Source organism: Pinus tabuliformis, chromosome X, assembly GCF_031772625.1.
Source record: "Pinus tabuliformis cultivar Carrire ecotype Pingquan chromosome X, CPIR1, whole genome shotgun sequence".
Classification (NCBI taxonomy): domain Eukaryota; kingdom Viridiplantae; phylum Streptophyta; class Pinopsida; order Pinales; family Pinaceae; genus Pinus; species Pinus tabuliformis.
Genome location: NC_142308.1, coordinates 1,718,260,353 through 1,718,287,230, shown reverse-complemented (window position 1 = coordinate 1,718,287,230; position 26,878 = coordinate 1,718,260,353). Strand labels below are relative to the sequence as shown.

Sequence of the window (26,878 nt, the reverse complement as noted above, 5' to 3'; positions counted from 1 at the left end):
TTTATAAATAGTATTGCATAGGGATATAATTCTGAAATTTGAAAAAGTAAGAGTATCCCTTTTTTTTGGAATCAAGGCAATGTAAGTAGAGGTGATGACATGACTTATTTTTCCCCTCATTTTGGACTCCTCAACCATCCCCAAAATTTCATTTTTCATCATCTCAAAGAAATGGATGAAAATGTCGATGGTCCATCCATGAGGTCCCAGGCATTTATATTTTTTAAAAGATTTCATAACAGACAGTAATTCTTCCTCCATAACAGCAGCGAATAAGCCGTCATTTTTTTCACCATCAAACATGCATGGGAAAGGTGATGCCCCACATAATATCATTTATTTCAATGTGCTTGTCCCAACTGTATGCTTTCTGGAAGAAGTTAACAACTTCTTTGGAGATCTCCTCTTGCGAGTGTAGTATCTGGCCTTCTTCATTCCTGATATGCCATATAGAATTTGTTTCATGTCTTTTACTTGCAAAACGATGGAAGAATTTCGTGTTCTTGTGTCATTTCACCTTAGCAAACATGGTTTTTCCTGCACTATTTTGATGAAATGCTGGGGGAATTTAAGCTCATTCCAACAAATGAGATGATTAGATTAGAAAGAGTCGTTGCGAAGGCGCATGGAAACCATTCAACGAAGCACATATGTCTGAGGACAGGACATTGCACCCTATAACGATAACGGTAGATAATTATATCAATGCACGACACATCATGATGGTTTGATGGTTTGATTGCACAAATTAATTGGAGATTATGGATGGTATTAATGTTTGGTTTTGGTTGTGTGCATATAGTTCAATTCTATATAATGTGAGATATGAAGAAATTGTTGTTGTTAAAAGTTTTTTTTTTGTTTTTGTTTTTTTGTTTTTTTTCGACTTAAAGCATATGAGAATATGTTGATTTTTTTAATTTTATTTTTTTAATTGATGAGGCAGATTGATTTTTAAGGGAATATGCTTAATATATAAGTATTTTTTATTTAGCAAAATAGTCTATTTTACAACAAGATGTGTAATTGTTTTTTTTCTCATGTTAAATGAGATTCTTAGAGATTCCATTTTAAATAACTTAATATTCTAATTAGACGAGAAAATTAATGTATAAACAATTTTTATTTAGCAAAATAGCCCATTTTATAGTAAGATGTGTAATTTTTTCCCTAAATTAAAATTGACCCATAATCTTTTCATATATAATTAATATAAATATGTATATTTATATTTTTTCATTATATTTATAAAACTTTCCATTATAACACCCACCTTAATATTTGTAACATGATTATAGTAATTTGTCTTTAATCTATAAATATATATTTTGGGGACAAAAATATACGAAATTTATGTGTCTCCATCGGAACAATTACATAAAAAGACTTTGTAATGTATTGTCATTACAATGACACTACATTTTTAAAGCATTTGATAGCCTCCGCCTCTATCCATTGAGATCTATAAGAATATTCTACCCCACCACCACCCGTCTAAGTCACTGTCGTGATTGAACCGCAGCTCAGCAGAAGATCTGATATTGCTGCTTCACAACCTAGTGCGTCGGTTACCCACGCCGCCTTCCGCCATTAAGTTTAAATCCGCATCCCTTACCACATACATTATCATTCTTCATCCTCATACTTGTTTGTGGCCTTCATGATGAGGTCCATCAATATGATTCAGCACCTGTTGCTGTTGCTCCCTCTCTTCTCCTGTGCCACAGCAGCGGATCCGTGCCTCGTGTTCGCCCATTACATGCTCTACGCGCCAGACAGCGTGGAGACGCTGCAGAAAGAGATCCAGCTCACCTACAGCAAAGGTATCGACGCCTTCGCCCTCAATACGAATGTCTGGCGCCCAGAGCTTGCCGACAACATGTACCAGGTCGCTCAGGCAGTGGGCTCCGATTTCAAGCTCTCTTCTCCGCCGACATGCACAGTGACTCCTCTGGGAGCCTCAGCGCCGACGACAATGTGGCAATGATGACCAGATACAAAGACCATCCCAACCAGCTGACATACCAAGGGAAGCAATTCTTCAGCTCTTGGTTGTTGGAATTTAATTCCAACTGCAACAATGAACAGCTGTACATGAATCTGATTTGCAGTAAATGTTAAAGTTGTTCAGTGCAGCCAAGTCGCCTTTGATATTTCTGGACATTAATATGCATTAAAGTTTGAGTTGATTTCCCCTGCAGACAGCCGACTTATTTTTGATAAAGGCATCACCGCCTTGCTGCAATAAATTCTGAGATAAACATTAAAAGATATTTTGTAATATTTTATTGTTTTAATCAGATATCTTTCAGCATATAAATACCGCACAGCAGTTCTGTTTAAAGTTAGAAGTTAGTAGAAGAGGCAGCAGCAGCTGAAGAACCACACAGAGCAGAGGAAAGCACGCAGCAGCGTGAAGAGGAAGAAGAATAATTTCAGAACAGTGAAATGCACAACAGTGCAGAAATTTGAATGTAATTTGTTTTTTATGTTCATCTCTGTGGAACAGAATCGTTCCTTAGTGAATTTCTGAAGTAGATGTTCAGCAATAGAAGTTTTGAAATTCCCTCTGTATGAGGAAGACAAATCTGTAACAGTTAGTTTATTTTGATAAATACAAGTTAATTTCTTCTTGTTGCTGTTACACCGTCACCGTTGCTGAAACACCTCGTAACTCAAAAATTACTTGACGTCAAAAGTTTACGTTGCTGAAACACGACGATCAGCGTTGCTGAAACACCTGTTTCAGCAACTGAAAAAAACTGTGTTGCTGAAACACCGTTTCCAGCAAGCGAATTTTTCTGTTTTTCTGTGTAAAAACAGAGTGCGATTTTTGTCTGTTTGTTATGGGATTTATCAGAAAATTCCATCATGGTATCAGAGCTAGTCTAGGCACTCAGTGAGTCAAAAACAAAGATTGTTTTTCACTGTAGGAGCTGTAAGAAGTTTGTTAAGCAGATTTTTCTAGCAGAGAAAGTTTTTGCTTGTTTTTCAAAATACAGTCAGTATCTTTTCTTTACTAGTACAGGTTAAGATGGCAGATGTTGGAACAAGTTTGACAAATCCCCAACTACCTCAGTTTAATGGGAAAAATCACAGTTATTGGTCCATAACAATGAAAGCATTGTTTGCTTCTCAAGGACTATGGGAGCTGGTTGAAACAGGTTATGCTGAACCTGCAGATGCAACAGCGTTGGCTGCTTTGACAGCAGCAGAAAGAGACCAGTTGAAGAGTGACAGAAAGAAGGATGCCAAAGCCCTCTTTTTCCTCTTCCAATCAGTACATGAAAGTGTTTTTCCGTGGATTGCAGCAGCAACAAAATCTAAGGAGGCATGGGATATTCTCCAAACTGCCTATCAAGGCATGGAGAAGGTGAAGACTGCAAAGTTGCAGATGTTGAGGAGAGACTTTGAAAATCTCAGCATGAAGGAATCTGATACAATAGATTCATTCTTCACCCAGGTTATTGGCTTGATAACCCAGATAAGATCTCATGGTGAGATTCTTGAAGATAGAAGGGTTGTAGAGAAAATCTTGAGATGTTTACCCTCAAGGTTTGAATCTATTGTGGTGGCAATAGAAGAAACAAAAGATCTCTCACAGTTCACGGTAGATGAGTTGAGTGCTTCTCTGTTGTCTCATGAACACAGACTGAGTAGAGGAACAGATTCCTCTTTTGAGCAAGCATTCAAGACTCAGATGTCTTTTGGCCAAAGAAGAGGTGGAAGCAGAGCAAATTACAGAGGTCATGGAAGAAGCCAAAACAGAGGCAGAAATTATCCAGCTAGCACAAGCGGAAGGAGCTGCAATTAGAACCAAGCTGAAGGTTCAAGCAAACAGCAAGCTCATGGACAAAGGTATGACAAATCCCAAGTCCAATGTCATTATTGTAAAAAATTTGGGCACTATGCCAATGAATGCAAGAAAAAACAAAATGACATGAACAATAGGCAGAATGTTAATTTTGCAAATGAAGAAGATAAGAACCCAAAGAATGTGCTGTTAGCATGTAACGTAGCACAAGACAAACAAGATGATTTTTGGTTCTTAGACTCAGGTTGTAGTAATCACATGACTGGAAATATTGCAATGTTTGCCAATCTGGATGAAAATGTGAAATCTGAGGTAACAACAGGGACTGATGATAAGATAACTGTCAAGGGTAAGGGCAGTGTCAATATCTGAGCAAAAAATGGAGAACAGATGACTGTGCAAGCTGTATACTATGTACCTGGTCTGAAATGTAATCTTTTGAGCATTGGACAGCTCATAAACAAAGGTTACAACGTGTTCTTCAAAGATGATTTGTGTACTATCAGAGACATACCTCCAAGTAAGAAGATCATTGCACAGGTGCAGATGACCAGCAATAGAATGTTTCCTCTCAAGCTCAGGGCAGATTTGAAAGAAGGCAGAACTATTGCGGCTGTAACATAAGAAGTCTTTCAAGAACAGGTGAAAGATGTGAATTGGTTGTGGCATTTGAGATTTGGACATCTCAATTTCGGAGGCCTGAATTTGTTACACAGAAAGGGCATGGTGAAGGGATTGCCGTTGATTGAGAAACCGGACAGCCTTTGTGAAGGCTGCATTTTGGGCAAGCAACACAGGGAAAGCTTTCCAGCAGGAAAGAGTATAAGGGCAAAAGCACCCTTGGAAATTGTTCACTCTGATGTGTGTGGACCGATGCAAATACCATCATTTGCTGGAAATAGATATGTTTTAACTTTTATTGATGATTACACCAGAAAGACATGGGTGTATATGCTGAAACAGAAGAGTGAAGTGTTTGAGAAATTCTGCCACTTCAAAACTCTTGTTGAAAAGCAGAGTGGGCATTATATCAAAGTGCTCAGAACAGATAGAGGAGGAGAGTACATCTCCCAAGAATTTCTGCGTTTTTGCAGAGAGAATGGCATACAAAAGCAGTTCACAGCAAGGTATACACCTCAGCAAAACGATGTTGCTGAAAGAAAGAATAGGACCATTCTTGACATGGTCAGAAGTATGCTGAAGGCAAAACACTTGCCGTATGAGTATTGGGCAGAAGCTGTTACTTGCACAGTTTACATCTTGAATAGATGCCCAACTAAAGCTATCATGAACAGAATACCAGAAGAGGCATGGAGTGGTCAAAAGCAAACTGTCACTCACATGAGAGTATTCGGTTGTGTGGCATATGCACATGTACCAGATCAGCTAAGAAAAAAGCTTGATAGTAAGGGGGAGAAGTGTGTCTTTATTGGCTATTGTGATGAGTCAAAAGCATACAAACTCTATAATCCATCCACCAAGAAGTTAATAGTAAGCAGAGATGTGCAGTTCATTGAAGATGAAGCTTGGGATGGAAGCTTGGAAAAAACAGTGAATGTGAAGACAATAGTGTCTCATGAAGAAGAAGAGGAAGGGACAGCAGCAAATAATCCTTCCTTGGTGGCTCCTCCTACACCACAGCAAGTACAACAAACCACACCACAAGCTGGAATCTGAATAGCCTTGAGAAGTCAAGGAAGAACAGTTGCTGTTACACCACAAACAGCTACTGCTGAAACACCACAGGGATCAAATACACCCTCAAGTTCGGATGGAACTCCAAGCACACCAAGAAGACCAAGATTCAGAAATCTGAGTGAGATTTATGAACAAGGAGAGGTAAGTAACAATACCGGTCTGAATTCATTATTTGCTTTGTATTGTCATATTGATGACCCAATCCATTTTGAAGATGCTGTAAATGAAAATAAATGGATTGAAGCAATGAATGAAGAAATTGGTGCAATTGAGAAGAGTAAAACATGGGAGTTAGTGGATCTCCCTAAAGGCAAAGATGCCATTGGAGTTAAGTGGGTCTATAAGACCAAAAGTAATGCTGAAGGTAAGATTGACAGGCACAAAGCAAGGCTTGTTGTGAAAGGCTACAAGCAGCAACAAGGCAGAGACTATGATGAAACCTTTGCACCAGTAGCAAGGATGGAAACAGTGAGAACAATGTTGTCTATTGCAGCACAACACAAATGGAAGATTTATCAGATGGATGTTAAATCTGCATTCCTGAATGGAGTGTTAAAAGAAGAGGTTTATGTTGATCAACCTCCGGGCTATGAAGTTGAAGGACAAGAGCATAAAGTTTGTAAACTAAAGAAGGCTCTTTATGGGCTGAAGCAAGCTCCAAGAGCATGGTACAACAGAATTGATGCTTATCTGATTGAGAATGGGTTTGCTAAGTGTGATGGTGAACCCACACTCTACATAAAGCAGAATGACGGTAAGATTATTATTGTTGTTTTATATGTAGATGATCTGATTTTTACTAGCAATGATGCTTCTCTCATTGCTGATTTTAAAGCAGTCATGAAGAGTGAATTTGAAATGACTGACTTAGGCTTCTTAAGATATTTTCTGGGAATTGAAGTAGACCAAAGTGAAAATGGTGTTTTCATTTCTCAAGATAAATATGTAGAAGCTGTTTTGAAGAGATTTAACATGCAGAACATCAAGGCTGCTGTAACTCCAACAGTAGTGGGGCTGAAATTAACCAAAGAAGACAGCAGCAAATATTTTGATCCAAAACTGTACAAGAGCATAGTTGGCAGCCTTATGTACTTGACTACAACTAGGCCGGACAATATGCACGCTGTAAGTTTAATCTCCAGATTTATGGAAAGACCGAAAGAGACTCATTGGCAGGCAGCCAAGAGAATTCTAAGGTATGTGAATGGAACGAAGGGGTTTGGTATTTTATACTCCTCTTCTGAAAGTTTCATGTTGACAGGTTACACTGATAGTGATTGGGCTGGAAGTGTTGATGATAGGAAAAGCACATCGGGATATGTGTTTCATATGGGATCGGGAGCCATCTCATGGGCTTCCAAGAAGCAACCAGCTGTGGCTTTGTCAACAGCAGAGGCAGAGTATGTGGCAGCAACAGCAGCAGCATGCCAAGCAGTATGGCTGAGAAGAGTTCTTAAAGACTTGTGTCATGAACAAGAAAATGGCACAACCATTTACTGTGACAATAGCTCAGCAATAGCATTGTCTAAAAACTCTGTTTTTCATAAAAGAACAAAGCACATAGACACCAAATATCACTTCATACGTGAATTGGTTAACAATGGTGAGATTGTTTTGCAGCACTGCAGAACAGAGGATCAGCTTGCAGACATCTTGACAAAACCATTAGCAAAGAAAGGTTTTGATCATTTCAGAAAATGTCTGGGTATGCAGCAGTTGAAATTAAGGGGGAGTGTTGGAATTTAATTCCAACTGCAACAATGAACAGTTGTACATGAATCTGATTTGCAGTAAATGTTAAAGTTGTTCAGTGCAGCCAAGTCGCCTTTGATATTTCTGGACATTAATATGCATTAAAGTTTGAGTTGATTTCCCCTGCAGACAGCCAACTTATTTTTGATAAAGGCATCACCGCCTTGCTGCAATAAATTCTGAGATAAACATTAAAAGATATTTTGTAATATTTTATTGTTTTAATCAGATATCTTTCAGCATATAAATACCGCACAGCAGTTCTGTTTAAAGTTAGAAGTTAGTAGAAGAGGCAGCAGCAGCTGAAGAACCACACAGAGCAGAGGAAAGCACGCAGCAGTGTGAAGAGGAAGAAGAATAATTTCAGAACAGTGAAATGCACAGCAGTGCAGAAATTTGAATGTAATTTGTTTTTTATGTTCATCTGTGTGGAACAGAATCGTTCCTTAGTGAATTTCTGAAGTAGATGTTCAGCAATAGAAGTTTTGAAATTCCCTCTGTATGAGGAAGACAAATCTGTAACAGTTAGTTTATTTTGATAAATACAAGTTAATTTCTTCCTGTTGCTGTTACACCGTCACCGTTGCTGAAACACCTCGTAACTCAAAAATTACTTGACGTCAAAAGTTTACGTTGCTGAAACACGACGATCAGCGTTGCTGAAACACCTGTTTCAGCAACTGAAAAAAAACTGTGTTGCTGAAACACCGTTTCCAGCAAGCGAATTTTTCTGTTTTTCTGTGTAAAAACAGAGTGCGATTTTTGTCTGTTTGTTATGGGATTTATCAGAAAATTCCATCATTGGTTGGGCTACCAATACGACTGGCAAAGTGTCTTTAACAAAGCTGGCGGTAAGGTCAACTATTTCTTCGTGCCCCTTTTCCCCACCAGCGGAGATCTGGGGGACGTAAATGACAAACTCACCCAATCTAACGACATCATCGACGGTCTCATGGCGTGGGACACCTCCGCCTGGCCTTACTACGACTCGGCTCTCCAGACGCCGTCGGGTGACAAGGACAGCAATTATCTGCAGGCCTGTAACGAGAAGGGTAAGGTGTACATGGCTACCCCGAGCCCTTGGTTCTTCAAGAACATTCAGAGCGATAGCTGTTGCTCGTCGGCGTGCATGAATTCCGACGAAAACAATTGCAATTGCCAATGAAGGGCAATTATCAAGGCCCGGGCCTCTGGCTCACCCGATGGCAGCAGATCATAAGCCTCAACCCACCTCTAGTCGAGATCGTCACGTGGAATGACTGGTTGGAGAGCTCCTACGTGGCACCTCCGCTGAGCCAAGGCGATAACGCCAAGAGCGTGGCGAGCTTCACACACCAGGCGTACCTGGATCTGGGCGAGCATTACATCCGATGGTACAAGACGGGCAGCGAGCCCGCCGTGACAGAGGACGCTCTCTACCTGTTCTATTACACCCAATCCAAGAACGCCGTTGCCACCACCGACAGTTGCAAAGTGTTGCACTCCGGTGAACTGAGCGATAAAGTATACGTAACTACAGTACTGAGAGACGCTGCCACGGTAGTGTTGAATTCTGGGAGCGCTTCCCAGATGTTCAATGCTCCAGCGAGGATTAACACATACAGTATGGATTTCAGCGAAGGGCAACAGTCTGCCATCGTAAGCTACGGAGGATCGGTGGTGAAGTCAGTGAGTGGAGGCTTCCAAATCAGCAACAGCGACATCTCCCGCTTCAATTTTAACGTTTATTCCTCTTCTGCAGGATCATATAATGAAGATTTCTCTCTGTTTACAAATAAAGTTGGTTGCCCTTGCAATGGTTGCAAGGTGAGGCGAATAAGAACCTGCACCAAATAATGATCTAATGTATGCTATGTTTGAAGCATCGCTTAGGAAATAATCCCCAGAATTAGAAATTGTTTTTATGATGGTGCAACGTGTAATTTAAGTTTCAAAACTTCCGTGTTTTAATTCAAATATAATTAGCAATTGTTTTTACGATGATGCAAAGTGTAATTTAATATAAAATTTAATTCTCACAATACGCATGTTGATGCAGGAGCATTCAGGCTAGTTAGCATTGTGATAGTATGGTCACATGTTGTGACTAGCAACGTGCTAAAAGAAAATAATTTAATTAAATTATTTGTTTAAATATGTGAGAGTGTTTATTTATTAGGGAAAAGGTATAGGTGGTTGAGTGATCTTCTTGTATCGAGATCAGGCCAAATAGCTAGATTTATTTGGCTAGAATAGAGTATGAGGGATTTTAAAAGCTTTATTTAGTGTTAGTTTATAAAAGAGTGAGATTGAAGAGGATTTTTAGGAGAGATTGAGAGATTTCTTGTTCAGAATCAGAATTGATTCATGAAATCATGTATTTGTGTCAATTGTGTTTTCCTGGTATAATCCGAGAGTGAGGATAGAGGTGGTAGGAGTGCATGAAGTCAGTTTTTAGAAGTTGAAGGGCCATCAAATGAAGATCGGCGAGAGGAAGTTTGTAAGTGGTTTGCTTAATTAATGAAGAATTGATTTTGTGTTAATTCCCATTGTGTGATTACGAGACTGTTGTTTCTGAATTGTATGAGATTAAATGAGTCAAATTTTGCAATGTAATGGGAAATCGATCTGAATATAGGTGTAACTCTGCTGCTGAAATAATTAAATTGAATACAGTTGATTTATTTTTGAGGACACAATCGATTTGAATTAATATCATGTTTTGTAATGAAAATACCAATTGATAGTTGCCAAGAATCGAATTGGCAAAGTCGAAGATCATAATCTGGAAGTCCAGGAAATCGTGTGGAATCCTGTAGGAAAAACTCTGTTCTGTCATTCAGTCAAATCGATCTCGGATGGATTTTGCTATTGCATAGTGTGATAAATGCATCAGATTGAGCCGTCTCCTTGCAATTTAATGCCTTGATTGACATCATGTGAACCGCTTGCCGTAAGATTGTTACGAGCTCTCGTGAGCCAGTTGGGCATTCGTGAAATGTTAATCTATGTATACGGTGTGGTCGCGGCAGTTTTCATATCCAGAAAAGTAGATGTTATGCTTGTGCTTACCCATAAAACCGCATCCGTAAATACAACTGGAGTGTCAAGGCTATCTGGAGGAAGACTATGGATTGTTGGGGATTTTTTTGGTAAAATCCCAAAAACAAACAAATAAATTGCACACAGAGATAATGTTCTGTTTTTCTCAAGGATCTTTAACACAGGGAAGTTTTAAAAATTTCATAGAACAGAGTATTACACACCCATAAAAATATCTGTATTCATTAAAATAAAATTCCTAATACAAACTTCATCCTCTTTCACTCAAAAGATTCACCAAAATATTTCAACAAAATTACTCTCTCTCTTTCTGAAATTTTGCACTGATGTGTGTAAAAACCTCATTTACATTTACTGGTGTGAAAATCTTTTACATATATTGCTGTAAAACAATTTTTACATATGCTTGCCAAAATAAAACATTATGTGCATGCTCTGTTCTAATCTTTTCTTCATCTTCGCACTGCTGTGTGATCCATACATACAAAGTTAACCTCTTAAGGAAATCTCCCCTGCTTCTTCTTCTATGCACTGCTGTGCAATATTCGCCTTACTCATTACACTGCATTACTTGCATAAAAAAAACTCATCATCCTCACGCTGCTGCGTTTCACTGGTCTTCGTCTTCGTTCTGTTCTTCATTCACCCCATGTGCAAATGAAACATTAAACATTACAGCTACGAGCCCTTTTCATTTCATTCGTTATTTTTCATTCACCCTTGCACTGTTGTGCATGCCTCAATTGTTCTTCACACGAAATATGAACATACGCTGCCCCTTATCACTCTACGCACTGCTGTGCGATGCATACTCTCCTTGCTTCACACAAAAATGGTCAACGCATATATAAATTTTTTATATCAAATACATATATGTTTCCCCTTTTTTGCATTACGAAATCTATGACATTGCACTGTATGCAAACCCATATCGTATATGTTTTATATGTTAACAAAAAGATATGATAATAATGCACGCCGTAAAAACTTAAATACTTCTACCAACTTTCTACGACTAGCATTAACCTTCATTAAATATTTTCTGAAATGCTGGTCAAACAAAAGCGTTTACTCCACTTAATGTCATTTTGCAGGCTCGTATGCAGGTTGGATTGATGGACGGCAGAGATCATTGAGCTGAATCCGACGATTGACGACGATTTCAGAAGTCCCTTTCATGCTGAGCGTTATGTCTAGACGGAGCAGTGGTTTTGCAGAAGGTACAGAGGATGCGTGTCCAAAACTGATTCCGTCCGGGGAGAGTGTACGGAAACCACCTGCAGACCAAAGGCGGTCCAATAACGTTCAGTGGTTTTCCTGAGTTGTTTTTCCTGCTGCATGCTGGCTGAGTCGGCAACTGACTGTGCTGCCGTCGCTGTCCCTGTACAGCAGTTGGAATTAATATTCCAACATGGATTGGATTGCTAATAACCCGAAGTAGATTGCAACAAAAAGTAGTATTGAGTTTTGTTCCTTACTAGAGATTGACTGATTGATGGTGACATTGAGTAAGCAAAAAAAACTTGGCTCTGGAATGTGAAAAATCCAAGGTCTCACGCAGACAAGATAACAGAGGTATGTTTTAATTCGAAGGATGCAAATTCAATTATCACAACAGAGCTATTGCTGGAGAAGGGACAGCGTTTTTTCCGCTGAGATCAGATTTAAATTGTAGTCAGAATATCTCATAAGTTCTGGATTAATTGAATTGGTGTGTTTGGATTTGAATTTCTGTTCTGAAGCTTCCGCATGTATCTCTGTTGAAATTGCCCAGTGAATGGAATCACTTGGAATGAATTTGGAATGACATTTTTATATGCATAGCTCACTAGAGATTCTGGGTATGACGGTTTGACCGTCATCATTTTGAAGGAATCAATTTGTAAAATGCCAGAGAGCAGTTGAATGAACTGAATGCATTGGAATTGGTAAAGGTAAAATACATTAAGAACGCTGAGAGAGCAATTTTGCACCCTACGCAGAGCAGAAGTCAACGTTGATTCATCGAAATGGATTGAGGTTTTCTTTACTGTTTGTTCACGTCATGTCAATACATATTGCTATTGAATCCTGTTTGACATAATTATATGCAGACACAGAATTAGTGCATGATTTTTTGATTGGAATTAAACCAGTTCATGTGTTTAATGAAAGAACCAATGAGCAAGATGTGAGAATTGTTGAGCGCGTAATGAATTCTCATGGATACAATTATCTGATAAAATTCTGGGTGAATTATGATATAGACTCTGCAGGCATTAGATGTGATCGAATTGCAAATTTCATTGAGGGTAAATGCATGAGTCTGAAAGGATCCGGGTTATGCAGGCAGCCTGCATCACATGTTTTTTTTCAGAAAATAGAAATCAAATGGGTTTTAGTTTTTTTTCAGAAAATAGAAATCAAATGGGTTTTATATTATATAAAAACATTTTACATGTTCTAATGTCACTGCTAGGTCCATGGTAAAACATTACGCCCATACGCACGCCTATTGGAATGGGCTTTTCACACTTTCAATTTTAGTTTTAGAAAAAATAGGTTTTCTGTAAAAACATTTCATAAAGCCGCGAGGGATTTTATCGTGGAGCTATAGTTGATCATATCAGCAGATAAAAATGAAAAACCATCCATTCATTCATTGATACAGCCATTTTGAATTAAAAACAAAAAAAAATCACGAATTGAATTCAAATTAAAAAAAATCATCCACTTTCTTACTTATTCCAACTATATTTTGAATTTAAAAAACTGGCCAATTTGATAAAATAATTGATAAAAAGCATCTCTGTGCCCATGTTCAAAACATTCACGTTTTCTTCTCCCTGTATAGTGGCCATGATTCATCTATTTCCACTCATAAGAGTGTATAAATCCAAAAAAAAAAATCTCTTTCGCTGACCTTGATATATAAAATCATTCTATTGAAACTTATGCATTCGTTGTTTAGGCCAGATTTCTCATAAAATTTACCGATAATCATTCCAAATAACGTGGTTTTTATTAAAAATAGTAATATTAAGCTTTATTAATAACGTTTAATAACTTTATTAATAATATAATCTAGTAGTTGATGGGAACTAAACATGGTGTTGCTGTTTTCTCTACTGTGGCAGTTAGGGTTCAGCCTTAGCCGACCGCCTCTCCTTTATCTCTCAGCGTGTTGCAGATGAAACTTTATGTGAACCTCATGGCTCCTAGAACCTTGAGCTCTTCTGCGACCTCGTCCATGGCTTTGCTCCAACATGTTGTCTTTCCCTCCTCACCGACTAGAACTTTGTCTTTGCTCTATGTTTTGGGGAAAAGTCTTCCTTTCTACTCTGTGGCCACCTCCTTCTCATCCTTACCCTTAGATTCTTGCGTTGCCAAGGGTGTTTCCTTTGCGACTTTGTCAACTGATATAGTTATGCCCTCTATTTCACATCCAGGGGATAAAACCGTCGCTCCTTCCTCAAGCCTATGTTGGAAATTTTTCTATGGGGAAAAATACCAAAAACCAAATATTCAAACACACAGAGGCAATGCTCTGTTTTTACCTTTCCAGGATCTTTTGTGCTCAGGCAAGATTAAAAAAAATTTCACTGAGAGACAGAGTATTTCACCACCATAAAAAAACATTCTATTCATTAAAACCTGATACAAAGATTTACCACTGTAAAATCCTTCTTATATTCACTACTGTGAAAAACAACTTTACTGATGTAATAAAAATTACATACTCCCCGCACTGCTGTGCATTTTCATCTTAAAAAAAATCAACAAAACAATAATAACATCCACTCCACCATTTGCAGTATTTCACTTTGCTTCACCAGTAGTAAAAAGAACATACATATTTTTCATATGCGCTCCCACGGTTTTCATTTATACATTATGCACTGCTGTGCATCACCATAGCTTTCATGGAAGTCAACCTTTTTCCCGCTGCAGCAAAACTATATTTTTGTTTCACGGTTATTTGATATATGAACCCAAAACAAAACATGTGTATTAAAACAACGAGACAATAAGTTTTTACGTGCCGTAAGAAACAAAAAAAAAATTAAGAATTCTACCTACCACTATGACATTTTTATTTATTGCCTTAATAACAAAATGTGCGGTCAACCCAAGTTTTTAAATTACTCCACGCAACATTTAATTTGATGCAGGGCCGTGCACCTTCAGGCGATCGATGGCAGAGAACACGGGAGCTGATCCTACGGTGGAGAAAGATATCGGAAGCCCTCACTTGAGTGAACGATAGCTCCTGATATGTCAGAGCTGCTTACGTCAGGCGAGAGCCACGTGCCAGCACCAAAACGCATTGGAGGCCAATATACGGAAACAACTTTTACACAAAAGCAGTGTGATATGCTCTGGGCGGTTTGTGGTTTCACTGTGGTGGTTTTGGAGTAGTACGTGCGCGTTGAAATTACATTTTCAACACTCCCCTTTAATTTCAACTGCTGGACATTCGGTCATACCGAGACACTTCCTCAAAAATTCAAAGCTCTTCTGATCCAGTGGCTTTGTCAAGATGTCTGCAACCTGTTCTTGAGTCCTGCAATGTTCTAAGAAAATTTCTCCATTGTTCACCAATTCTCTGATGTAGTGAAACCTTGTATCAATGTGTTTCGATCTTTTATGAAACACTGAATTCTTGGACAATGCAATAGCTGAGCTATTGTCACAAAAGATCACCGTCGCTTTTGCCTGCTCTTGGCCTAAGCTTCTCAACATTCTTCTCATCCAAACTGCTTGACATGCTGCTGCTGTAGCTGCCACATATTCAGCCTCTGCTGTAGACAATGCTACAATGGACTGCTTCTTAGAAGCCCATGAAATGGCTCCTGAACCCATGTGAAAAACATAACCGGAAGTGCTCTTCCGATCATCTACACTTCCAGCCCAATCTCTATCAGTGTATCCAACCAAATCTGAATGTTCCGAGGCGTGATATAAAATTCCAAACATTTTGGTACCTTTGACATACCTCAAAATTCTCTTTGCTGCCTGCCAATGTGCCTCCTTTGGCCTCTCCATAAATCTGGAAATCAAGCTAACTGCATACATTAAATCAGGCCTAGTTGCTGTTAAATACATAAGGCTGCCCACAATGCTTTTGTACAGGATAGGATCAAAATCCTTGCTGCTGTCCTCTCTGCTGAGCTTTAATCCCATCACTGTGGGAGTGATTGCTGCCTTGCATTCTTCCATCTTAAATCTGCCCAAAACTTGATTTACATATCTTACTTGAGATATAAAAATTCCTTTTTCATTTTGATCTACTTCTATGCCTAAGAAGTATCTCAACAAACCCATGTCAGTCATTTCAAATTCATCCTTCATGACTGATTTAAAATTCTCAATAAGATAAATATCGTTTCCAGTGAAAATAACATCATCTACATACAAGACAACAATTAAAATTTTACCATCCTTTTCCTTGATGTAGACTGTGGGTTCTCCTTCACATTTGTCAAATTCATTATCCAATAGATATGAATCTATCCTGCTGTACCATGCTCTTGGCGCTTGCTTCAGCCCATAAAGAGCTTTCTTCAATTTGCACACTTTGTGCTCTTCACCTTTCTTCTCATATCCGAGAGGCTATTCCACATAGACCTCTTCCATTAACACTCCATTTAGGAATGCTGATTTCACATCCATTTGGTAGACTTTCCATTTGTTTTGTGCTGCTATGGACAGCACTGCTCTCACGGTTTCCATTCTTGCAACCGGGGCGAAAGTCTCCTCATAATCTCTTCCATACTGCTGCTTGTAGCCTTTGACAACCAGCCTTGCTTTATGCCTTTCAATCTTGCCTTCAGCATTGCTCTTGGTCTTGTAGACCCATTTCACACCAATGACTTCTTTGCCTTTTGGTAACTCAACCAAATCCCATGTTTTGTTTCTCTCTATGGCATTCATCTCCTCATCCATAGCTTCTATCCATTTCCTATCTTTAATTGCATCCTCGAAATGAATAGGATCATCAACATGACAATACAAGGTAAACAAAGAATTCATTCCTTCATCATAAATGTCACTTATATTTCTAAATTTCTTACCTCTTTCACTTGGTGTGCAAGTGCTTGAAGATGCACTTGAATTTCCTCCTTGTGGTGTGCTTGGAGAAGCACTTTCATTTATCCTCAATGGTGTCCCTTGCTGTCCTTGTGTGGGCGTTGCTGTTTGGGGATGTATTTCAGCCACCTCCTCTTCATCTTCATCATGAGAGAAACAGTTTTTAACATTCACTGTTTTCTCTATGCTTCCATCCCAAGCTTCCTCTTCAATGAATTGAACATCCCTGCTGACAAAGAACTTCTTGGTAGATGGAATGTACAGCCTGTAGGCTTTGGATTCATCACTGTATCCAATGAAGATGCATTTCTCCCCTTTGTTGTCCAACTTCCTCCTTAGCTGATATGGAATGTGTGCATAAGCCACACATCCAAAAACTCTCATGTGGGTGACTACTTGCTTTCTCCCACTCCATGCCTCTTCCGGCACTTTGTTCAACACTGCTTTTGTAGGACACCTGTTCAAAATATACACTGCACAATGTACAGCTTCAGCCCAATACTCATTTGGCAAATGCTTTGCCTTCAACATGCTCCTTGCCATCTCCATGATGGTTCTGTTTTTCCTTTCAGCAACTCCATTTTGCTGCGGAGTGTACCGAGTTGTGAACTGTTTATGTATTCCATTTTCTCTACAAAACTTTAGGAATTCATTTGAGATATACTCACCTCCTCTATCAGTTCTCAATACTTTTATGTGCAGCCCGCTTTGGTTCTCCACAAATGCTTTGAAATTTTGGAATTTCTCAAAGACTTCACTTTTGTTCTTGAGGAAATATATCCAAGTCTTTCTTGTAAAATCATCAATGAATGTCAAGAAATATAGGCTGCCAGCTAATGATGGAGCTTGCATTGGTCCACACAAATCTTAGTGGATAATCTCTAAGGGTGTCTTTGCCCTTATGCTCTTCCCTAATGGAAAACTTTCTCTGTGTTGTTTTCCCAAAATGCAGCCTTCACATAGGCTGTCCGGTTTCTCTATCAATGGTAATCCCTTTACCATTCCTTTTATGCTCAATAAGTTTAGGCCTCCAAAATTTAGATGCCCGAATCTCAAGTGCCATAACCAGTTCTCATCCTTTGGCACACTTTGGAAGGCCTCTTGGGTGACTGCTGCCATTTCCCTTTTGTTCTTCATGTCTGCCCTAATCCGGAGAGGGAACATCCTGTTCCTTGTCATCTTCACTTCAGCAATGCATCTTTTGCTAGGTGGTATATCCATGATGGTGCATACATCATTTTTAAAGAAAACATTGTACCCCTTATGGACAAGCTGTCCAATACTCAAGAGATTACATCTCATTCCGGGGACATAATATACATCTACTATGGTTTTCCTTTCTCCTTGCTTTGAAAATATTTTTACTTCTCCTTTTCCCATAACAGACACTTTACTATCAGTTCCTAGTGTGACTTCTGATTTCACATTTTTATCTAGGGCAGAAAAGAAGGCTATGTTTCCAGTCATATGGTTGCTGCAACCTGAGTCTAAAAACCATATGTCCTCACTATGTGTTTCAGCCATGTTACAAGCTAACAGGACATTTTCTTGACTGTTGTTTTCTCTTGTAACATTTGCATTTTGTCTGTTGTTCATATCATGTTGTTTCTTTCTACAATCACTTGCATAATGTCCATACTTTTTGCAATAATAGCATTGAACATTAGATTTATCATACCTTTGTCCTTGAGCATGATGTTGTCCTCCTTGTTGGCTGCTGCCTTGGCCTTGGTTCTGATTTGGATTGCTGCCTCTTCCTTGTGCATTTGATGAGCTGTTCCTTCCTCCTCTGTTCTGGCTTCTGCCTCTTCCTCTTCGGTTTCCTCTTCCTTGACCTCTTCCTCTTCCAAAGGACATCTGGGTCTTGAAGGCTTGCTCAAGAGATGAGTTTTCATTCCTACTCAACCTCTGCTCATGTGTTATCAGTGATGCATGTAGCTCATCAACTGAATAGTTTGAGAGATCCTTTGTCTCTTCAATGGTGGTGACTATGGCATCAAACCTTGAGGGTAAGACCCTCAATATTTTCTCCACAATCCTTCTGTCTTCAATGGTTTCTCCATGAGTTCTCATTTGTGTGATTACACTAATCACATGAGTGAAGAATGAGTCAATGTTATCTGACTCCTTCATGTTCAAGTTCTCAAAATCCTTTCTCAGCAATTGTAGTTTTGTTGTCTTCACTCTCTCCATGCCTTGATAGGCTGTCTTGAGGGTTTGCCATGCTTCATTGGCTATCTTAGCTGCTACTAACCTTGGAAACATACTCTGGTCTACTGCTAGATACAACAACACACGGGCTTTTGAATCTTTCTTCCTATTACTCTTCAGCTGATCCTTCTCTCCCTGAGTTAATGCATTGAACTCAGTTTCATCTTTTGGTTCTTCAAAACCATCTTCAACTATTTCCCATAAGTCTTGGGAGGCAAGCAGGGCTGTCATAGTTATTGACCAGTAGTCATAGTTCTTCCCATTAAACTGTGGGAGCTGGGCATTAAACATACCCATACCAGTGCTTGTGCTGGCCATTCCTAGACTGTGTATTTAAAACAACTGACTGCTTCTTCAGCAACACAAAAAAAACTTAGTGAAATACCTGAGTATTTTCTTGACTGAGACTTTTCTTTGCTGGAGAAGATCTACTGCTGCAACAAACTCCTCCCTTCAGCTTCTTTGTCACCTTCAAAGAGCCTAAGCCCGCTCTGATACCACTGTTGGAAATTTTTCTATGGGGAAAAATACCAAAAACCAAACATTCAAACACACAGAGGCAATGCTCTGTTTTTACCTTTCCAGGATCTTTTGTGCTCAGGCAAGATTAAAAAAAATTTCACTGAGAGACAGAGTATTTCACCACCATAAAAAAACATTCTATTCATTAAAACCTGATACAAAGATTTACCACTGTAAAATCCTTCTTATATTCACTGCTGTGAAAAACAACTTTACTGATGTAATAAAAATTACATACTCCCCACATTGCTGTGCATTTTCATCTTAAAAAAAATCAACAAAACAATAATAACATCCGCTCCACCATTTGCAGTATTTCACTTTGCTTCACCACCAGTAAAAAGAACATACATATTTTTCATATGCGCTCCCACGGTTTTCATTTATACATTATGCACTGCTGTGCATCACCATAGCTTTCATGGAAGTCAACCTTTTTCCCGCTGCAGCAAAACTATATTTTTGTTTCACGGTTATTTGATATATGAACCCAAAACAAAACATGTGTATTAAAACAACGAGACAATAAGTTTTTACGTGCCGTAAGAAACAAAAAAAACTTAAGAATTCTACCTACCACTATGACATTTTTATTTATTGCCTTAATAACAAAATGTGCGGTCAACCCAAGTTTTTAAATTACTCCACGCAACATTTAATTTGATGCAGGGCCGTGCACCTTCAGGCGATCGATGGCGGAGAACACGGGAGCTGATCCTACGGTGGAGAAAGATATCGGAAGCCCTCACTTGAGTGAACGATAGCTCCCGATATGTCAGAGCTGCTTACGTCAGGCGAGAGCCACGTGCCAGCACCAAAACGCATCGGAGGCCAATATACGGAAACAACTTTTACACAAAAGCAGTGCGATATGCTCTGGGCGGTTTGTGGTTTCACTGTGGTGGTTTTGGAGTAGTACGTGCACGTTGAAATTACATTTTCAACAGCCTGGAAGGCTCTCGTCAGACAACAGCCCCTCTGTCCTTCTGTGACATGGTGAAATATGCTCTTGGCAGTCTCTCTTCGAGGTTTTTTCCTTCCTCCCAATGCGATACTGTGAACTCTGTCACCGGTTCTCATTCCTCCGGGATGCCTATTCTAGAAGCTCCTTCGATTCATGTACTTTTAGTGGCTAGGCTCTAAACGAGGCAAAATGTTTCTCAGAAGCTGGACTGATTAGCAAGTTCAATGGTTTGTGGCCAAGGCCCGTAGATCTTTATTCTTGGATTTTTAAACAGTGGAAGCCTCTAATCTTTGATAAATTGAATATTTACCCTCTGACCAGAGGTTTCTTAATTGCAGTATTTGACAAGTTGAAGACCGAGTGCTTGTTTATGATTCTGGCCTATTGTTTTGGGGAAGTGTTGGGCTCTCTTCCCTGTACTGATTCCTCTCCTTCGATCCTCTTACGAATTCAATCTCGACTGCTCCAATTTGGGTAAAGCTCTCCAACCTTCCTTTGTATATGTGGAACCAAGCTTCTTTGATTGCAATTGGTAATGTTTTAGGCATATTCTATTGTCAAAGTGAAAACACCAGATATTATATGAAGCTCACATAGGTTTGCATTTGTGTGGAAATGGATTTCAATAAAAAATTTCTTGTTGAAATTAAGTTAACAAGTCTTAGATATTTATGGGTACAAAATCAAGATTATGAAAGACATATCTTTCTGTCGTAGAGGTTGTTATGAGACTGGACATTCCCTTAAAAACTATCCCAAAGCTGAGAAGACCGAAACAAAGAAAACCAGCCAAAAACCAAGCTGGTGGGAGGGCATGAAATTTGATCATTATTCAATTTCTAAAGAGGATCCTCCTCCAAATAGTTGTAATGACTATAAATTGCAAACCAAAAATAATATTTCGAAGTCCAAAGCTGGGAAGAATGAAACAAAGAAAACCAGCCAAAAACCAAGCAGGTGGGAGGGCATGAAATTTAATCATTATTCAATTTCTAAGGAGGATCCTCCTCCAGATAGTTGTAATGAGGATAAATTGCGAAGCAAAAATAATATTTCGAAGTCCAATTTCAACCCCCCAAATTACCAAGGAGTTTCAACGTTTAATCAAGTAAAAATAAGCAACAGTGTGGTGGTTTTCGCCACCATAACAAAATATAGTATATCAAATGTCTCTTTGGAGAAATTTCCGGGGAAAACGAATTTCAAGGATGATCAACCAATTTTGAACATGGGAAAAAGCATTGCCTCAAATTTCAAAGCCTCAGGGTGTGTTTCTCCATAAATCAAATCCAAAAAGGCTGGCTCTTCCACTGATCAGGTAGAAGTTGAAGATCCTTTTTGGGTCAAAGGGATAAAATTGTTAATACAGGTCACTTAATGAATGGTGGAATGCGAGACTCTGCAGAAAACTTAGGCTAGACCCTAGTGGGAAAAAATATGAAAAGCAATTCTCCAAGGAAGATGAGAAGCCATTCGAAGCTAAAATGATTCTAAATTGAGAATGGGTTGTAGATATATCTGGATTTTAAGGGTCTTTTGGATAGTTTTTAGTTGGAATGAGAACAATTTTCTTGTGTCGCGGAGCTCTCTTGTAACGATTTGGGTTGATCTTGTGTATTCTGAACCAAATTTTTAAAGAATTTTGGTATTTCTTGTTATCATTGTTGAAATATTAATTCAAACTGCCGTGCAGCGATTGCAAACAATGTTTTTTGTTCCAGAACTCGCCTTTTAAATAGTGATGCCAAAACTGCCATGGTTTCCCCACTCCGCCATTCATCGGACAATGGTTTTTCTCGAGGGGGCAGCAATCACAATCATCGGCTGCCACGTGTATGAGCCGTCCTTTACAAAACCACCCATCCCTCGGCGCATAAACTTCGGATGAAAGGGACTTCCCGGGAAATAGCGTCAGCCGTCGGATTAAATCTACAGTTTGTGGTAGCAGGCACATGTTTTGTTTTATTATCGTGAGGACCTCCTTAGCAGCCGTATGACAGGGTTAATTATAAAAGGAATGTATTGCCATGCTGAAACATTTATTGAATTTACCGTGGTCAGTAAATGTAGGTAGAATTTAATTTTATTATTTTTTTTAATTCTCACTAGTGTTTGTTTTAGGGTATAGGTAAAACAAAAGTTAATGTATGAAAAGTTTTTTTTGTTTTGTTGTTCATTGTGTGTGTGTGTAATGAAAACGCACAGTTGTGCGAAGAAAAAAGGGAAGAACAAAGCGTGAATGTAATTTTGTTGGTTGAATGTAATGCAATGAAAATAGAATACGCAACAGCGTGAAAGCAAGAAGTAAAAAGGGGTTTTTTTTTACACAGCAGTGTAAATTTTTTTTAAGCTGGAACAGAGAATGAAAAAAATTACACAACAGTGTTGAATTTTTTTGGAAAGACAGAGTAATTTTTTTGTTTTTGTTTTGGAACTGCATCTGAAGCAGTGTTTGGTTGTAATCCCTCTGGCAAAGGAAGAATCTTGTAACCATAGTTTTATTAATGAATACATAGTTTTTATGTGTGTGAAAAAAAAAAACCTTTGTTCTCCATCAAACAATTTTTTTTTGCTTCCCTGTGCAAAAACAAAGTATTATTCTCTGGGTTAAAACAGAGCATTTTTCTCTATTCAGTAGTTTTTGTTTTGGAATTAAACAGAAAATTCCCAACAGTGGTATCGGAGCTTGTCCAAGCTCTTTGAATGTGTCAAAGAAGCTGAAGGAAGGATTTCTTGCTGCAACAGCTTTTCCAGCAGAGTGAAGACTCAGTCAAAAATCCAAGGTATTTCTCAAGATTTTTTTTTTGTTGAAGATAGTCATTGATTTTAAACACACAGTCAAGTATTTTGAAGAGTGCAAGAATGGCTGGAGCCAGCACTAGCATGGGTATCTTTAATACTCAGCTCCCACAGTTTAATGGGAAAAACTATGACTATTGGGCAATAACCATGAGAGCTTTGCTTGCCTCACAAGACTTATGGGAATTTGTTGAGGATGGATTTGAAGAGCTAGCAGATGAAGAAGAGTTTAATAACTTGACACAGGCAGAGAAAGATCTGTTGAAGAGCTATAAGAAGAAGGATTCTAAAGCCCTCTTATTTTTGTATCAAGCAGTGCATAAGAGTGTGTTTCCAAGGATAGCAGCAACCAAGACATCCAAAGAAGCATGGAAAACTCTCAAGGTAGCCTATCAAAGCATAGAGAAAGTGAAGACAGCAAAACTACAGTTGTTGAAGAGAAATTTTTAGAATCTATGCATGAAGGAGTCAGATAATATTGACTCATTTTTCATAGATGTGATTGGTCTGGTTACACAGATAAGGTCTCATGGGGAGATTCTTGAAAGGAGGATTGTGGAGAAACTATTGAGGATCTTACCCTCAAGGTTTGATGTGATTGTCACCACCATAGAAAAGACAAAGGATCTCACAAACTTCTCATTTGATGAACTACATGCATCACTGATAACACATGAGCAGAGATTGAGTAGAAATGAAAACTCATCTCTAGAGTATGCCTTCAAGACCTAGATGTCCTTTGGAAGAGGAAGAGGTCAAGGCCGAGGAAACAAGAGAGGAAGAGGCAGAAGCCAAAACAGAGGTGGAAGAAACAGTCCAGCTAATGCTCAAGGAAGAGGCAACAATCCAAATCAGAACCAAGGCCAAGGCAGCAGCCAACAAAGTGGACAACATCATGCTCAAGGACAAAGGTATGAAAAATCCAATGTCCAATGTTACTACTGTAAAAAAATATGGGCATTATGCAAATGAATGTAGGAAGAAGCAGCATGATATGAGTAATAGAACTAGTGCAAATTTCACTAGAGAAAATATCAACCAAAACAATTTGTTTTTAGCCTGTAATATTGTTGAAGAAAAGAGTGAAGATGCATGGTTTCTAAACTCCGGTTGCAGCAACCATATGACAGGAAACATAGCCCTGTTTTCTATGTTAGATCGGAATGTGAAATCACAAGTCACACTAGGGATTGATAATAAAGTTTCTGTTATGGGAAAATGAGAAGTAAAAGTTTTAACAAAGAAAGGTGAAAAGAAAACCATATCAGATGTTTATTATGTTCCTGGAATGAAATGTAACCTCTTAAGTATTGGACAACTTGTTCAAAAGGGTTACAATGTTTTCTTTGTGAATGATGTATGCACCATCATAGATAGAGCACCCAGCAAACGATGTATTGTTGAAGTGAAGATGACAAGGAACAGGATGTTCCCTCTCAGAATGAAGGCAGATTTGAAAAATAAAGAAGTAATTGCAGCAGTGACTCAAGAGGCTTTCCAAAGCGAACCGAAAGATGAAAATTGGTTGTGGCACTTGAGATTTGGACATCTCAACTTTGGAGGTCTTAACTTGTTGAGTAGAAAATGAATGGTAAGAGGATTACCATTGATAGAGAAACCAGACAGCCTTTGTGAAGGTTGTATCTTGGGGAAACAACACAGAGAAAGTTTTCCATCAGGGAAAAGCATAAGGGCAAAAGCACCCTTAGAAATTGTCCACTCAGATTTATGTGGACCGATGCAAACTCCATCACTTGCAGGCAGCCACTACATATTAACATTCATTGATGATTTTACAAGAAAAACTTGGGTTTATTTCTTGAAGAACAAAAGTGAAGTGTTTGAAAGATTTTGCAATTTCAAGGCACTTGTGGAAAACCAAAGCGGGCTGCATATCAAAGTTCTAAGAACTAATAGAGGAGGTGAGTATATCTCCAAGGAATTTCTATGTTTTTGTAGAGAAAATGGAATTCATAAGCAGTTTACAGCTAGGTACACCCCGCAGCAAAATGGAGTTGTTGAAAGGAAGAACAGGACAATCATGGATATGGCGAGGAGTATGTTAAAGGCAAAGCATTTGCCAAATGATTATTAGGCTGAAGCTGTACATTGTGCAACGTACATTTTGAATAGATACCCTACAAAAGCAGTCATGAAAAGAGTGCCGGAAGAAGCATGGAGTGGGAGAAAGAAAGGAGTTACCCACATGAAAGTTTTTGGATGTGTGGCTTATGCACACAATCCAAATCAGCTAAGGAAGAAGTTGGACAGCAAAGGGGAGAAATGTATCTTCATTGGATACAGTGAGGAATACAAAGCTTACAAGTTGTATAACCCATCCACCAAGAAGCTCATTGTGAGTAGAGATGTTCAGTTTATTAAGGAGGAAGCTTGGGATGGAAGCATAGAGAAAATAGTGAATGTTAAAAGCTCTTTGTCACATGATGAAAATGATGAGGATATGGCTGAAATACATCCCCAAACAACAGCACCAACACAAGGACAGTAAGGGACACCCTTGAGGAGAAATGAAAGTGCTTCTCCAAGCACACCACAAGGAGGAAATTCAAGTGCTTCTTCAAGCACTTTCTGTTGGGTGTGGAGCCTGATTATCTTCTAGAGTACCGGCATTTTGGACCCCAGTTCAAAATGGGGCGGCAACGCCGCCCGTAAAATGATCGCTGCCGTGGGGGGTCCAGGGGGGGCGACAGCGACTTTATGGAGCCCCCCCTGGTGGGGGGTTTCGGGGGCAGCGCCCCCGAAGCTAAAAACAGCTGTAAAATTGCCTTGTAAAAGTATAGTAATTTCTAGTCAATCTGGGCCGTTCATTAGGCGGATGATCTGACGGTAGAACTTATGTTTAGTTTAGCGTTTTTTTCCCTAGAAGGTAACCCCTCTCTTTATATGAGGGCATTGTATTTGAGGCTGTGATATATATGTGTATTCGGTGAGCGAGAAACATAGAGGTGAGACTGTGAGAGAAAACAGAGGATACTACAGCAGTTTTGCTGTAGGTTGTATCTCTTCATTTTGCTGGATAATAGAAAGGAAGGACTGGCTGTTCGGGGTGGACGTAGCCCAAACTGGGTGAACCACGTATATCTGTGTCTCTCTTGTTTTGTGCGTTTTATGTGTTTATACTTCTGAAATATTTTATGTGTTCCATTGCTCCGTAATATATAATTTTCTAACAACTGGTATCAGAGCCGAAGGTCTATTTGGCTGATAAACTCGCAGGAAAGAAGGGTTCCTGGTTCGAGTGGGAGCAATGGCGGAAGATGGTAAGTTTAGGGTCGAGAAATTTAGCGGCCAAAACTTCTCGCTGTGGAAGATGCAGATGGAAGATTATCTGTATCAGAAAGATCTATACCTACCATTGGGCGGAAAAACAAAGATGCCGACGGGTATGAAAGACGAAGAATGGAACCTTCTCGATAGAAAGGCACTCGGAACAATACGGTTGTGTCTTGCTGCGTCAGTTGCCTTCAACATTTCGAAGGAAACCACGACAGAGGGTTTGATGCAGACGTTGTCGAAACTATACGAAAAACCCTCGGCCTCAAACAAGGTATTTCTTATGAAACGGTTATTTAATATGAATATGTTGGAAGGTGGATCTGTTGCAAACCATTTAAATGATTTTAATACAGTTACAAGCCAGTTAAGTTCTGTAGGGGTAAACTTTGATGATGAAGTTAGAGCTCTGTTATTCTTGTGCTCATTACCAGAAAGTTGGAATGGTTTGGTAATGGCCATTAGTAACTCCGTTTCTGGATCTAGTACTTTAAAGTTTGATGATGTTGTCGGTGCTATCCTTAGCGAGGCAATGCGACGGAAAAGCTCCGGTGAGACATCGGGAAATGCTTTGAGTGCAGAGTCTAGAGGAAGAAAAATGGAAAGAGGAAAGAGCTCAGGATATCACAGTAAATCAAGGAAAGGCAGATCCAAGTCCAGATCGGGGATAGTGTGCTGGAAATGTGGAAAGAAAGGACACCTAAAGAAAGACT

At 39.1% G+C, this 26,878-nt stretch overlaps 1 pseudogene; it reads left to right on the top strand.

The window, feature by feature from the left end:
- The first annotated feature begins 1,645 nt into the window (after nucleotides 1–1,645).
- LOC149146630 (glucan endo-1,3-alpha-glucosidase agn1-like) overlaps nucleotides 1,646–26,878 on the top strand; it is a 180,722-nt pseudogene continuing 155,489 nt past the window's right edge.